Source organism: Nannospalax galili, unplaced genomic scaffold (genome assembly GCF_000622305.1).
Source record: "Nannospalax galili isolate Female #2095 unplaced genomic scaffold, S.galili_v1.0 scaffold514, whole genome shotgun sequence".
NCBI classification, from domain to species: domain Eukaryota; kingdom Metazoa; phylum Chordata; class Mammalia; order Rodentia; family Spalacidae; genus Nannospalax; species Nannospalax galili.
This window is the reverse complement of record NW_008336076.1, coordinates 633,670-647,542: the sequence shown is the minus strand read 5'-3', so window position 1 is coordinate 647,542 and position 13,873 is coordinate 633,670.

The following is a 13,873-nucleotide window of genomic DNA, read 5'->3' as shown; positions in this document are numbered from 1 at the left end:
AATCTAATAATCAAATAAAAAGAAAAGAAAAATGCTTAAAAAAAGAAAAGAAAAATGTTGAAGGTTGGAAAGGGATCGCGCCATATCTGTGCTGTACTCTGGATAGTCTGGGCATTTTGACAACCGTGATCCTCTGAACAGAATCTTGTGAAGAACATGATCTTGTCTCCACATTCTTCCATCGTTATCCATTGTTATTCAGTGCACAGGGTTAGCAGCTCTTTGGTTAAATTCAGCCCTAAGTGCCAATGTTCTGCCATTATAAACAACGTAGTTTATTCTTTCTTTAGATAATTTTTGTTAGTGTGTAAAAAGGCATATGAATTTTATATTGATTTTGTATCCTGTTACTGAGTTCGTGTACTGTAGTACTTTTTTTCTGAAATCCTTAGGATCTTTTTACACATAAGATCATGTCATCTGAAAATAGACAGTTTACCCCTTCAATTCCAGTCTGCCTGTCTGTTGTCTTTTCTTGTTCAAGGCAGCTTGCTTTCACACAGCAGCAGAGCTAAAACTAGACTGTCCTATGACCTCACCTTAAATGAGCAGCCAGATGCTGCTCACCGTTTGACTGGATAGAGGTGCATTTACAAAACAGGCTGATGGACCTCACGACCAGGTGCATTATAACTGATCAGCCATTGCTCCTCTTCCCCTCCCACAAAAAGGAAAAAAGACTGGATTTGATGCCCCTTTTCTGGTCACTTGAGCACATCTAAGATCCCTTGTTAGATTTTTATCTGAGATGTGCAGTTTGGCTTTGGGATTGACCCTTTTGTAGATTTGACTTCTGATGGCCCTGCTGCCCATCCTTTCTCAACAAGTTCAAATCAGTCGTTCTTTTTAGCTAAAAAATATTTATTTTGTACCTGCTTCTTTCCTAGTCTACCCTAGTGCCATCTACCAGCTTTACTCTGACACACATACGCACATATGCACACACACACACACACACACACACACAATTTTAACTTGGGTTTTTCTTTTTTGTAAATGATGTACATACTATCAATTTTTTATTAAAAGAAATAGGTTTTGATGTGCTAGCAAAAATATTTTATTATTTTTATTTTATGTGTATGTGTGTATTGCCTGCCTGTAGGTAAGTGCACCCATGTTATACAATGCCTGTGGAGGACAGAAGAGACTGTTTAATCCCCTGGAACTGGAATTACGGACAGTTGTTAGCTGCCATGTGGGTGCTGGGATTCAAACGTGGGTCCTCTGCAAGAACAGTCAATGTTCTTAACCGCTGAGCCATCTCTCCAGCCCCATCCCTTTCTATTTCTAATAAAATCTGGGAATAGCCAAAGCCTGCCTTTCCCCTCTCTGTTTCATCATTGCTATTCCTAAACTTACTCTTATGGTGGATCTCTGCCTTTGTTTCCCCTAGACACTCCCAGGCTGTGGTGTTTCTAAACGACATTATAGTTATGCCTGAATTAAGAAATAGCCTGACTGTTAGCGTTTTTTTAAAGGCCCAAAGTGGAACCAACTCTGAGAACCTACTCCTTCAGTTTTCTCTCCAAATTGCATTCTCCAACAAGGGCCTTGCTCACTCTTTTTTTTCCCTTTCTTTCTTTCTTTCTTTCTTTCTTTCTTTCTTTCTTTCTTTCTTTCTTTCTTTTTTTTTTGGTCTTTTTGAGACAGGGTCTCCCTGCAGCCCCACTACTGGAACTCACTATGTAGACCAGGCTGGCCTTGGATTCACCAGAGATCCGCATGCCTCTGCCTCCCACTGGGACTAAAGGCATGCGCCACCACGCCTGGCCATGACAGTATGCTCATTCTTTATTGAAACAGTATCTCCATCAGAAAATGGGAAAGTAGAACTCAGGATACAACCTTACCTCATCAAAAAATCTTGCTCTTAGATCCCAACAGATTTCTCTCACTGATTGCAATGAGAAAAGCACTCTGCTTTCAGCACTTTAATAAGTAAGGCATGCATTGGTACTCTATCTTACACCATTGAGCACAAGGAGGGGTCCTGAGGCCTAAGGTCAGATGACTAGGAATAAGGGGAACATACAGTTCAGTGACCTTGTTTACATTATAGACAGTAACTTTTTGGTTGTAAAGTTAGGCAAAAGCCTTTTGTCCAGATTGTTGATATTCTAAAAGTCATTCCAACACCAGGCAAAAGTAGTAAAGACAGAAACTCAGAGAAGCTGAGGAACTTCCTAAGTGCCCAGTGTTGCAAAGTGATGAGTCCAAGTTAGTCTGACTTAATGCCATCAAAATGTTCTGAAGACTTAGAGTAAGGCTAGGAGAGAGGGGCCACAGACCAAGTCAAAGGTAAAACCCAAGATGCCAACCCCCATACACTATTTTAAATTCCTAATTTCGGACTACAAGTCAGATTCTGTAATTTCCAGAAAGGATGCCTGTGATTATTTCAAATCTTGTGGCAAGCAGAGTAATTCTCTTTCCCAAAGATGTTCACATGCTAATCCTTAGACCCTGTGAATGTATTACTCACAGGGCAAGAGAGACTTTACAGGTGTGATTTAATTAAGGAACTAGAGATCATCCTCCATTAGCTACATGGACTCAATATAACCACAGGAGTCCTTACTAGAAGAAGAAGTCAGAAAAGTTAACACAAGATGTGATTTCAGAAACACATGTTGAAGTGATGTGACCATGAGCCAAAGAATGCAGGTGGCTTCCAGAACCTAGCCATGAGCCAAAGAATGCAGGTGGCTTCCAGAACCTAGTGGATTAAAAAAGAAAAATTTCCCTAAATCCCCCAAAGGAAGAAAACTCTGTTAACACCTTGACTATAGCCATGTTACACTCATTTCATACTTCTGACCTCCTGAAGTATAGGAAAGTAAATCTGTTGTCGGGAGTCAGCTACTGTGCAGTAATTTTCTACCACAGCAGGAGGAAACCAGTACAGACCCCTAAGGGAAGTGCTTTTATCCTGGCTTTTATTCCACCTCTTATCACTCTAAGTTGATCCCTAATTTAAGGGAGCACTCTAATGTAAGAACCAACAGAGGGGTTTAATGAAAGCTTCTCTGTTGTCTTATATTAAACCTGCTTTGAAAAAGAGCTTGGCTGTATGGAAGGATTGATGATCAGTACTGGCACCAGATGGTCATGTTCTCCTGGTGACAGATGGAAGTCTAGGATGGGTGGGCATCTACATGAAGGCAGGAGAGAGATGATTGATACAGGAAGGCCAGCATAATCCAGGAACTCTTTATACAAGGACAATTTTTAACTTTTCTGATTCCTCTCTCTCTCTCTTATTTTTTAATTCTTCAGTAATATTGCTCTGACTTTTTCAGTAATATTTTACAAGCACATTTTTACTTTTCTAATCTTTCCATAGTATTTTTTCCAGTACTCGGAATACTGAGTCTTCAGAAATATTCAGTAGGCTGTGGTAGAAGACAAACATTCCAATTATTTTAATATGGAACCAATAGTTCTGTTTTTCTTCTCTTGCTGCATTGGAAGAGGTTTAGTTTCAGATTATCTTGCATTTGATCAATAGCAGACTTTTTCTTCTTCATTCTTGTTGTTAGTTGGACATTTGTATCCAATGGGCCATCAAGGTCTATTATACAAAAATTGAATGTTGGAGAATTTCTTATATTAATAATTAGGAAAATGATAAAATTTCCTGGCTAGGGGCCAGGGCAAGAGAAATTAGAACATTAGCAAAAATACCTTAAACAGAAACAGAAGAGAGTTGGCATCACTCCAAGCAAGTAAGGGACTCTCCTGTGGTGACAGGTGGAGAGGATAATCCCCTGTGGATATATCTACCAGTGAGGCAAAGGGGGAAATAAAGGTGGTGATACTTTCACAGTTAAGTGGAAAAGACTTGAGCGACCAAAGATATCCTTGTGCTAAACACGTGCCAGTAAGGTCTAGTTCTACAGCAGAGTCATCACCACACAGAGCCCTAGATTCAATCCAGAAGAGCCCCTACAGGGCTAAGCCATCTTCACTTGCCTCTGCCTCTCCTAGGAGTTCACTCATTCAAATAGTATCTTGTTTGTGCTAACCTCCCTGAAGGAGTAATGCCTCCTCGAATTTCGGTTCTTATTGACTGGTGTGAGCTCACAATGCCCCAGGACATACCTGTGAGCTGAAGAAAATGGAAGTATTATCCTAGACACTTGATGTGTGGCATAATAAAGGAATTCTGGGAGATCAACGGAGTAGCATGATTTGCTCCTCTTCCAGTCTCTCCTTATCTTTCAAAACAGCTGGGATGGTAGTTAAGGGTTCCCTTTTATGTGATAGTCAAATAACATCTAAGTATAAAAGCCATAACACAGTGAAAGGAATGTAAAGTTCAAAGACACAATTCTGTATCAACATAGTATCAAAATGTGGGAGCATGGATTTTTATGACTATGTCTTCATTTGAAAAGTGGAAAACTTGGTAGCTAACAAGTCACTGATATCCCCAGCATGTCTAGTAGATGATAGACAGTGGGTAGAAAGAAAATAAATGGAATTATGATGTTCAGTCAGGTGTGCTTGTATACAGCCTTAAGTCAGCACTTGGGAGGCTTTAACAAGATCACACATTTGAGGATAGCCCGAGCTACCTAGTGAGAGCCTATCTCCAAAAATTATAAATCTCAAAAGGTGTTCACCATAATTAGTAATTATGGAAATGCAAATTAAAATCACCCTAAGGTATCACCTTACCACAATCACACTGGCTAGGATCAAGAGAACACATGATACCAAATGCTGGTGAGGATGTGGAAAAATTTATTATTTTGAATAAACACTTTATTATGTCATAAATTGCTTAATCAATGAAAGCTGAATATTTTCTGTATTTTTAATTAAAAACTGTGTCTCTAGTTTGGGGGAACTTGGAGTCTACTTTGAGATAATTGTGAAAGATGAATATATCTCTGAAACTGATTTTCTATTTCTTTATAAGTGTGCGTATGTTTTATGTACTAGTGTATGCATGAATCCATTTTCTGTTGCTATAAAAAATACACAAGAATGGACAACTTACAGACAACTTACAGGCTTATATAGTTTACAGTGTTGGAAGCTGATTTTCATGATTGGGCATCCCTATTGATCTGGACCCTAGTGAGGGTCTCATGGTTGGATGACCTATAGAATTGAAGAAGCAATCACATCATAAGACAGGAAGCCAAAGACCAGGGAGGGGCCAGTCCTGCTCTTTTTATAACCAATCCTCTCTTTGGGGTACTAACTAGAGTCCCATCCCAGAAGAACTGTATTAATCACTTCAGAGGGCAGTGTTTTTAGTGACCTAATCACTTTCCCCTAGGTTTCATCTCTTGAAGTTTCCATTACCTTTTAATGCCACAACACTGGGAAACAAGCCTCCAGCACATGAGCCCTTGAGAATCACACTATATATTGTGATATAAAATTGTTTACATGTATGTACATAAGTAGATATAAGTGCACATCTATGAATGAATGGGGTAAATTAATCTTACCCCAAGCTCCATCCATTATCTGCAAAAGAAAGGAGCTGGGCTTGGTAATCTGAAATGTTAAGAATATACATATGCATGTATATTCATGCATGTTTATATACGTATATGCATGTTACATCAACAGCTTTTTAATCACGAGAAGTTATCCTGTGGCTGGAAATGAGTGCCCAGAAAAGGCATTTTGGAAATTCATATGCCTTGCATTTCACCACTGCTGGGCAGTCATTTGGGGGAATTGCCTTTGGAGGTAGTTGCCCATTATTTTCATTACTTCCATAAAGGCAACATATCCAGTCTTATGTTGATAGCAGTGCTGGGAATACTAGTTTTGGCAGAGAAGCAAAATGTAGCTGTAAAATAACATTGAGAATTTTTCCTGGGAACTGGCCCTACAGACTGACCCACAGGGAGTGCCATGTCAGTATGCACAGGGTATGGTTAGTATGACATAGTCACTGATAGGTAGAAAGGTAGGTAATCTGCAGCCATGACCCCACATGCCAATCCCCTTTCAACTAGAATCTCAATATTATTCCCACATCAAGTACAATGCAGGGCATTTACCATCTGCTCAGTGAGCCCTGGATGCTCAAGCCAAATTCCTAACAGCAGCTCAGTGTTGAATCAGCTGCTTCACATCTATTGACTTATTCACATGTCAATAATCTACTCTTAAGTCTCATTTTTAAACACCAGGAAACAGAGACTTAAAAAGCTTAGAGAACTTGCCCCAAATCACACTGCTAAGAAGGGGCAGAAGATGAAAATCCAGGCTGTCTGATTCCAAATCCCTTGTTATACAGCTTCTCTCTTCTCACCCTTGATGAGAGGCAAGGGAGAAGGGCACAAAGCATTGTGCCTCACACTGTTCTTAGAAATTCCGCTACAATTATATTGATCTGAACCATAATTTTCTCCTGTACTGCACTGTCTGCCTACAAAGCAATGTCAGAGGGTTTTAAATGCCTTGAAAATTGTACATGTGCATGTGTTCACAATGCGAATTTCTAGGTGTCACTTTGTGTTTACAGTGATACTTGGAAAGGTGGCATTTCTAGATCTCAGTCAGTAATGTGGGTTTTACTGGCATATACAGCTCGCCTTCTATTCACCTAAGGTAGGGCACATCTGCTGCCCACTTAAGTTCAGTTTTTTAAAGGGTAGCAGCTTTCGAGGGAAGAGCAAAAGGGTTCCTTATTTCTTCCAAGTTACTGTGCAGAAAAGGGAATGGAGTGGGTTCCTCCCAGATGCCTGATTCCTAGTCAGTATGCTGCTTGGGTCCCCTGGTTGAACATATTTCAGCCATCCTGTGCCTAAGGAGAAAACCACCACTCCTGGCTCACGTAGCTATGGCAACCGATGCTCAGCAGGCAGTTGCAGTTTCATTTAACATAACTGGCTTTTAGAACTTGAGGAGAAAGTATGCTTTCACATAAGAGAAGGGGGAAGCTGGAGGGTTTAATTAATGTGTCTCAATTTAACGTAAGAAAGCAGGTCACTTCCACTGTTTGACCATATCGCACCTAGTTCCATTTTATGTCTGTCTCAGATGTCAGGCATCAAAGGACAGGATCTTTCTCTCATCGTGTGTGAAGAGCACAAAGTGGGCAGGAGAGGAGAAACAGGGGTTATGCTGGACCCTTTGCGAAGGGTTTTTCACTCAATAAAACCATCTCAGCTTGAGAGTATACAGAAGAATTGCTTTCTCTTCTCTCATCCACAAAGGAGGACTGAGAGATGGGTTGCTAGGCAACCTCACACCGAAGTCTGGGGCGCTTTGAAATTAACATAGCTGACCTCCCCATCATCTCTGCAGCTCTGCTATTCAAAACCATTTTATGAGGCTGTAGGACTCAAGGAAATAGATATAAAATGTAAATACAAAATAAAGAATAGGGGAAAGAAATCTTTTTCAAGTAAAGACTAGAATTCACTCAATGAAGCAAGCAAGGCAGCAATCTGAAAGGACAGGCTGGGGGGAAAGCAGTGTTAGGTGCTGTAAATCAGAAACTCATATTTTTAATAAGATAGGATGGTAATATTTTCCACAGTATTTCTTTAGACATATTCTTAACTGTTATATAAACTATCACAGCAGAGAGTCTGAAAATATTTAAGGTCAGACAAAAGATAAACCAGCTTGGAATAATGTCACTTCACTCCATATTTTTTAACAAAAAATGCTCAACTCTCATTCTCACATGGTGGTTTGTTTAAGCTCCAGAGTCTTCTACTCTCCTTCCTGCTAGCACATCATTAATATGACACTGTTGGCGTGGGAAGGGATGGCATTTATTTTTCAAGTACAGGAATATTTGGAAGAAAATGGCAAAGCTACTCTATGGAGCACAGCACACACTTTTATCAGCAAGAAATCCTTTAGTGTGACTTTTAAAATGCTTCACATCACTGGGGTATAGTTAAGGTAACATTTTAAGATAGGCTGTTTTATTTATCACCACTGAAAATCAAAGCTGGTAGTTTATGTGTGTGTGTGTTGGCGGGGAGAGGGGTGGTTCTAACAAAGCCTGAACTCTTTTTCGGTGTTTGTTTTTGTTTTGGGTGTTTGGCTAAAGCAATTCTGAAACACTTTAGACAGGTTAATGAGGAAATGATCAAGTGTGTTGGGGTTGTTAGGATCCAGGGTTTCACTGTGAAGAAGGGTCATGCAAATAAAAACTTGGGGAAAGCAAGAAGCAGCTATGTGAGGGATGGTTCAAACTGATTCCTAAAATATGCATGAATGCATGCAAACATGTATATATTTATACACTCATGTACACATGTTTCTAATTGCTGAAAGGGCCTAAAATTCTATCTTGGTAGCAAAATGCAGATTTTTGCTTTTGAATTTAAAATATTTATGTATTTTGTGTATGTATATGTGTGTGGTGGTCAGAAGACAATGTGTGTGAGTTGGGTCTTTCCTTCCACTTTGTAGGTTCTAGGCATCAAACTCAGGTCATCAGGTTTGGTGGCAAGTGCCTTTACTCACTGAGTCAGCTCTTCAGCTGTCTCAAATTTTGATCTCTAATACCATTCCTCAGTAAATGGAATGAGGCCTCCTTGGAGAAGCAGCTGATTGTAAGGTCGTGGTAATTAGAAGTTCAATCTGGGGCATCTCCTCATGTTAAAAAGCAAAGTGTTCAACAAAATGAACAATGGACAAGGATGGACAGTGTCACAAGGAGACTGGACTCAGCTGAAAGGGCTCCAACTAACTGGCCAAACCTGAAACAACTTGAGCACCAAAATTACCTCAGGTATTAATAAATTATGAAGCATCAAGAAAGGCAGGAATTCATGAGCATACATGATATTAAATTATAAATGTAAAAAGTAGAGATAGTAAATAATCAAGGGAGGGATTCCTGCTTATGGTAAACTTCTGGTGCTTACATTTGTGCATCAGTGGAGAAAGGGATACTATTAGAATAGCATCTTTTATAACCACCATAGGCAAACAGGACCATCTAGGCAAGAATCACAATAGGTCTACAGGAAATTTTTTAAGAGGAGCAGGATATTTGGGTGATATAAAAGTGTCTCTTTACAGATTGGTTATTTGCTGTAAGGGAAAATAAAGCTATGCAGTGGAGAAATTTGACTGAGTAATCAAAATTAATTGACCTGTCAGAGCAGATGCACATCTGTGTTTCTAGATGTGATTCCCCAAGGACACCACACTTCTCTAGTGTTACAGCCAGGAATGCTTAAGAGCTGAGGTGGAATCGGGACTTATCAGACAAACCTCCAATAAGAAATATACCATAAAGCTTCAGGGTGCTGTGGAGGACTATGTTCTTCCACAATGTGCATGTTATAAAAGACAGAAAGTCTGTGGAAATACTGCACTTTAAACAAGGTTGAAATGACACAAGAAGTAAATGCAATGTCTGACCCAAGCATGCAGCCTGGTGGGAAGGGAAAAGGGTACTACTATTGGCTCAATCAGCAACAAGCGATGAATAGCAGATTCAAGTATTATAGCCATGTTAAGCTTCCCAAGGTTAACAATAGCAGCTTGATTACCAGGAGACTATTTATATTCCTAGGAAATCCAGATCACTGAAATATTTAAGGAGACAGAGATGCACATGATGTATGCTATTCAACGCCCTCTTGGAATAATTAGAAAAACAGGTTACATGTGTGCAAATATATATACACCAATATTTTCACAGAAAGAAAATATTAACCATACTGTCATATGTATCTGAGTAAATACTACTTTGGCGAGTCAGCCCTTTGTGTTCTCCACATTCACTCGACTTTCTGTAAGTCTGAAATGATTTCCAAATGAAAAAAAATTTAGAAACCCAAATTTATTTTCATTTTGTGGGAAAAATAATTTTTATTGGAATGAAATGGATATTTAACATTTTAAGAAATCTGATTAATAAGAGGCTGTAGATTTGTATTCTGACCACAGAGAAGTGACATCAGGATATAGACACATCTCATCTGTCCCATTTCTTCCCCTTATCTCTTGTGTAGTATGTGCTCACTGATTTTAAATTTGCTTTTATTCTTCTTAATGTACTGGACTTTCCCTTACCTCTGTAAGCCCAGTGTCAAACTATTCTCTGCAATCTGTGGTTTCAGTCATGGTGAGAAATAGAACGGAAATTTTCAAGCAATACTTGAGTTTTCCTATACTGAATAGGTTAATTTAAATTATTTCATATAAACTACATGAAAAGAGCACTTAGGAACTCAATATTTAGTGCAGTTTTTCTTGAAAGCAGTTAAACTTATTGAGTCTTTCAATTAGTGTTGACTCAGAGTGTGAAACAGGACTTAGCACACTGCCCTTCGTCACAGGGGAGGACTGCCTACGGCTTCATAGAACTGTTTGTTCTGCAAGTTTTTTCTAAGGTTCTTACATCATTTACCCATTAAAAACACAACTAGGTTGTTTTGGGTGGAAACGGAAGTAGTAATTACCTTCTTAAAATATCCCTGTGTTCTCTTAAAAACAGAGTTTCTTTAACATTGCCAAAAGAATTTGAAGAAAGATAAAAATAACATCCCCACTCTTTGAAAGCAGCCTGGTTTAAAGAGTGTCATCTATTCTAAGGCTATCCCCCCACCCACCTCCCGGAAGGAAGTTGTTCAGAACCTGCTCATTACTCAGCGTTCTCATTTATGGGATCAAATTGCTTTTATGGGCACTGTGCCAGACTCACTGATGTGCACTGTAATGCACACTGTAAAGTGTTTTTCTCAAAAACATCTGGTCCTTAAGAATATAGTGTTAGAATGTGGGTAGCACATTTTTGTTCCTATGATTTCTACGTTACAGTGACACCCACCCCCTCCAGCCCTAGCCCAAATATGGCAGAGAGACTTCCAGCAGTCACAACCAGGAACCTGGAAATAACTGAAAAATTCCTCAAGTTCAAGGCAGGGGCCAAGACTTCACGTTTATGCAGCCCTTGGTTAAAGTTTATTTCATTCATTAAAAATTATTAAAGCCAATTAGCATAAGAGTTCCCTAGGCTACTTTTATATGTAGTGCCTCTTTCTGAAATGACTTTTTTAACTTCCTTTACAAAAATTATGCATCTTTGGAAGTCTTCTAAAGATCCCCTGGACACTACTGTTTTCCTACTTAAATTATCCTATCTTCTCTGTGAATACTTTATATTTACTGGCTTTCCACCATAAATATTTCAATATACTCAAGCAGCTCTGTCTTCAAAGGCAGTCAGACAAGTAAAACTAAAACTTCCCATGTCTTTGTACTACCCATCCTCCAGCAAGTATGTTCCTCATCTTCCCTTCTCAGGGTTTCACTAACCTCCACAAAGCTTTCTGTAAATTTGAAATGGAGGCCTTCTGCCTCAGTCTATGATCCCCTCCACAGGAGGCTGTGTAATACACACACACATATTATCACCCTGAAAGACTTATTTCCAGCCTTCCAATACATTGTTTGGTAGGATCATCATTAACATCCCATTACTTTAACAGTGACCTAAAGGACAGACAACTGCCTTGCTCAACTCATTCCACAGTCCCAGGACTGTGTCCTTTGCCTGTGTATTCGTTTAGGGTGCCTATGTTCTGTTACTCTTGCTGTTACTATGTCTATTATAGTTTTCTGGATATCTCTTTTCTATCTTCTACCAATTAATTAATTAATTTCTATCTCTGCCAATTAATCAAATTATACTTTATAGGAACTTAGTTTGCTTTCAATTGCTATGACAAAACACTCTGACCAGTGGCAACTTGGGGAGGAAAGGGTTTATTTTATCTTACATCTGGGTCACAGTTCATCACTGAGGGAGTTCAGGACAGGAACCTGGAGGCAGGAGCTGGAGCACAGGCCATGGAGGAACACTGCTACTGGTTTGCTCCTCTGGCCTGTGCCCAACCTGCTTTCTTATACAATATGGGACCACCTGCTCAGGGGTGGTACCACAGCGGGTGGTCCCACATCACTTATCAAGAAAATGCCCCACAGACATGGACACAGGGCAGTCCAATGGAGGTAATTTCCCAATTGAGGCCCCCTCTACCCAGGTGTGTCAAGTTGACAACTAAAGCTATCCAGCACAGGAACAATCTGAAACATTTATGTATCCAGAGTTGAGTGTCAGCCTTTATATTTTTTTAATTTTTTTTTTTTTAGTAATTTTCTACTCATATTTGCTAAGAAAATAGCTTTAGTCAGCAAAAAGCGAACTTGTGAAGGCTACCTTCTAAGTATCAAAGAAAATTCTTTTAGTATAAAATATGTAATTTTAACTTTATTATTTTATGTGTAGGCGTGTATTGCCTGCATGTACGTAAATGCACCCGTGTCATGCAATGCCTGTGGAGGTCAGAAGAGGCTGTCCAATCCCCTGGGACTGGAGTTATGGACAGTTGTTAGCTGCCATGTGGGTGTTGGGATTCGAACCCAGGTCTTCTGCAAGAACAACCAGTGTTCTTAACCATTGAGCCATCTCTCCAGCCCCAGTGTAGTTACCTTTTATCATGGCAAAAACAACACTTCTAATTCAGGTAACAACCAGGCTATATTCACTTAGCTGTGTGTTATGTGGTAGCCGTTATCTGTGCCTGTTGTTTGGCAAATTGATATATTACTTCAATAATTATTGAGTATTTTTTTACTTTTTGAAATTTTGATAAAGATCTTTGGAAAACATTTAATGAGTATTTGAAAAACAGTTAAGAGCTACATATTAATCTATCATTAGATAAAAATACATTTGTCCAATTCTTTGTTGCCAACTAGAATGCTTGTCCAAAGTTTCAACCTAGCTTCCTCAGCAGCCCATGTAAAGGGCTTCCAGATTTGCTCTAGGTTCTCTTGATTTTGGGGGAAGAAAGCCATTTTCTCTTGGGACCCCACTCATACTAGATTTGTTAAAGTTGAAACTGCATTCAACTTACAACCACATCCTTTTCCTTGGGGCTTTCTGTCCTAGTTTGTCTCTCCATTGCTGTAACAAAACACTCCGACCAATATCAACTTGGCGAGGAAAGGGTTTTATTTAGCTTACATCTCCCAGGTCACAGTTCATCAGGGAGCCCAAGGTAGGAACTCAGGACAGGAACCTGGAGGCAGGAGCTAGATAGAGCACAGGCCATGGAGGAATGCTGTTTACTGGCTTGCTCTCCTCATCCCTGCTCAATCTGATTTCTTATACAACACAGGACCACCTGCCCTGGGGTAGCACCACCCACAGTGCGCTGGGTCCTCCCACATCACACAACAATCAAGAAGGTGCCCCATGGACATGGTCACAGGCCAGTCCAATGAAGGAAATTCCCCAATTGAGGCTCCTTCAACCCAGGTATGTCAAGTTGATACTAAAGCTATCCAGTACTGCTGGGGGTTCAAACCAGTGACCTCCGGCGAGGTGAGGATTGGGGATGAGTAAGCATGCCATTTGCCAGCCCACGCTGCCCCCATTACCTGGGGACACTCAGACGCAATGGGGAGTCTAGTCAAGCAGGGACTCATTTATTGCAGGTGTTACAAAGCTTATAAAGACACCTGGAACTCCCTCTTACCCCCTGAGGGTGTATCTTAAGGATGGTCACGCACTGATATGCACTCCTCAGCAGTGTGGAAGTATTCTTCAGACTTTCAAAGCAAGTCAGGCTGCCCCCCAGTAACTTCCTTTAGGACCTATGCAAGGTGGGGCCTTTAGGTCCCCACATATCCCTCTTTTTATTTTTAAGGCTGGACTGACTTTATTTCATGGGTTACTCACCTCATAGGCAGCTCCCTGAGGAGAGATGGCTATCTGCTTCCTCTAATCTTATGTATTTTTGCCTGTCTTAGGTTGTGTCACCTCTGATCAAGCCTTGCCCATCATTGGATCATGCACCTGGCCATGTGCATGTCCTGTCTTAGGAGTACTTGTCATGGGACATCTTACCCT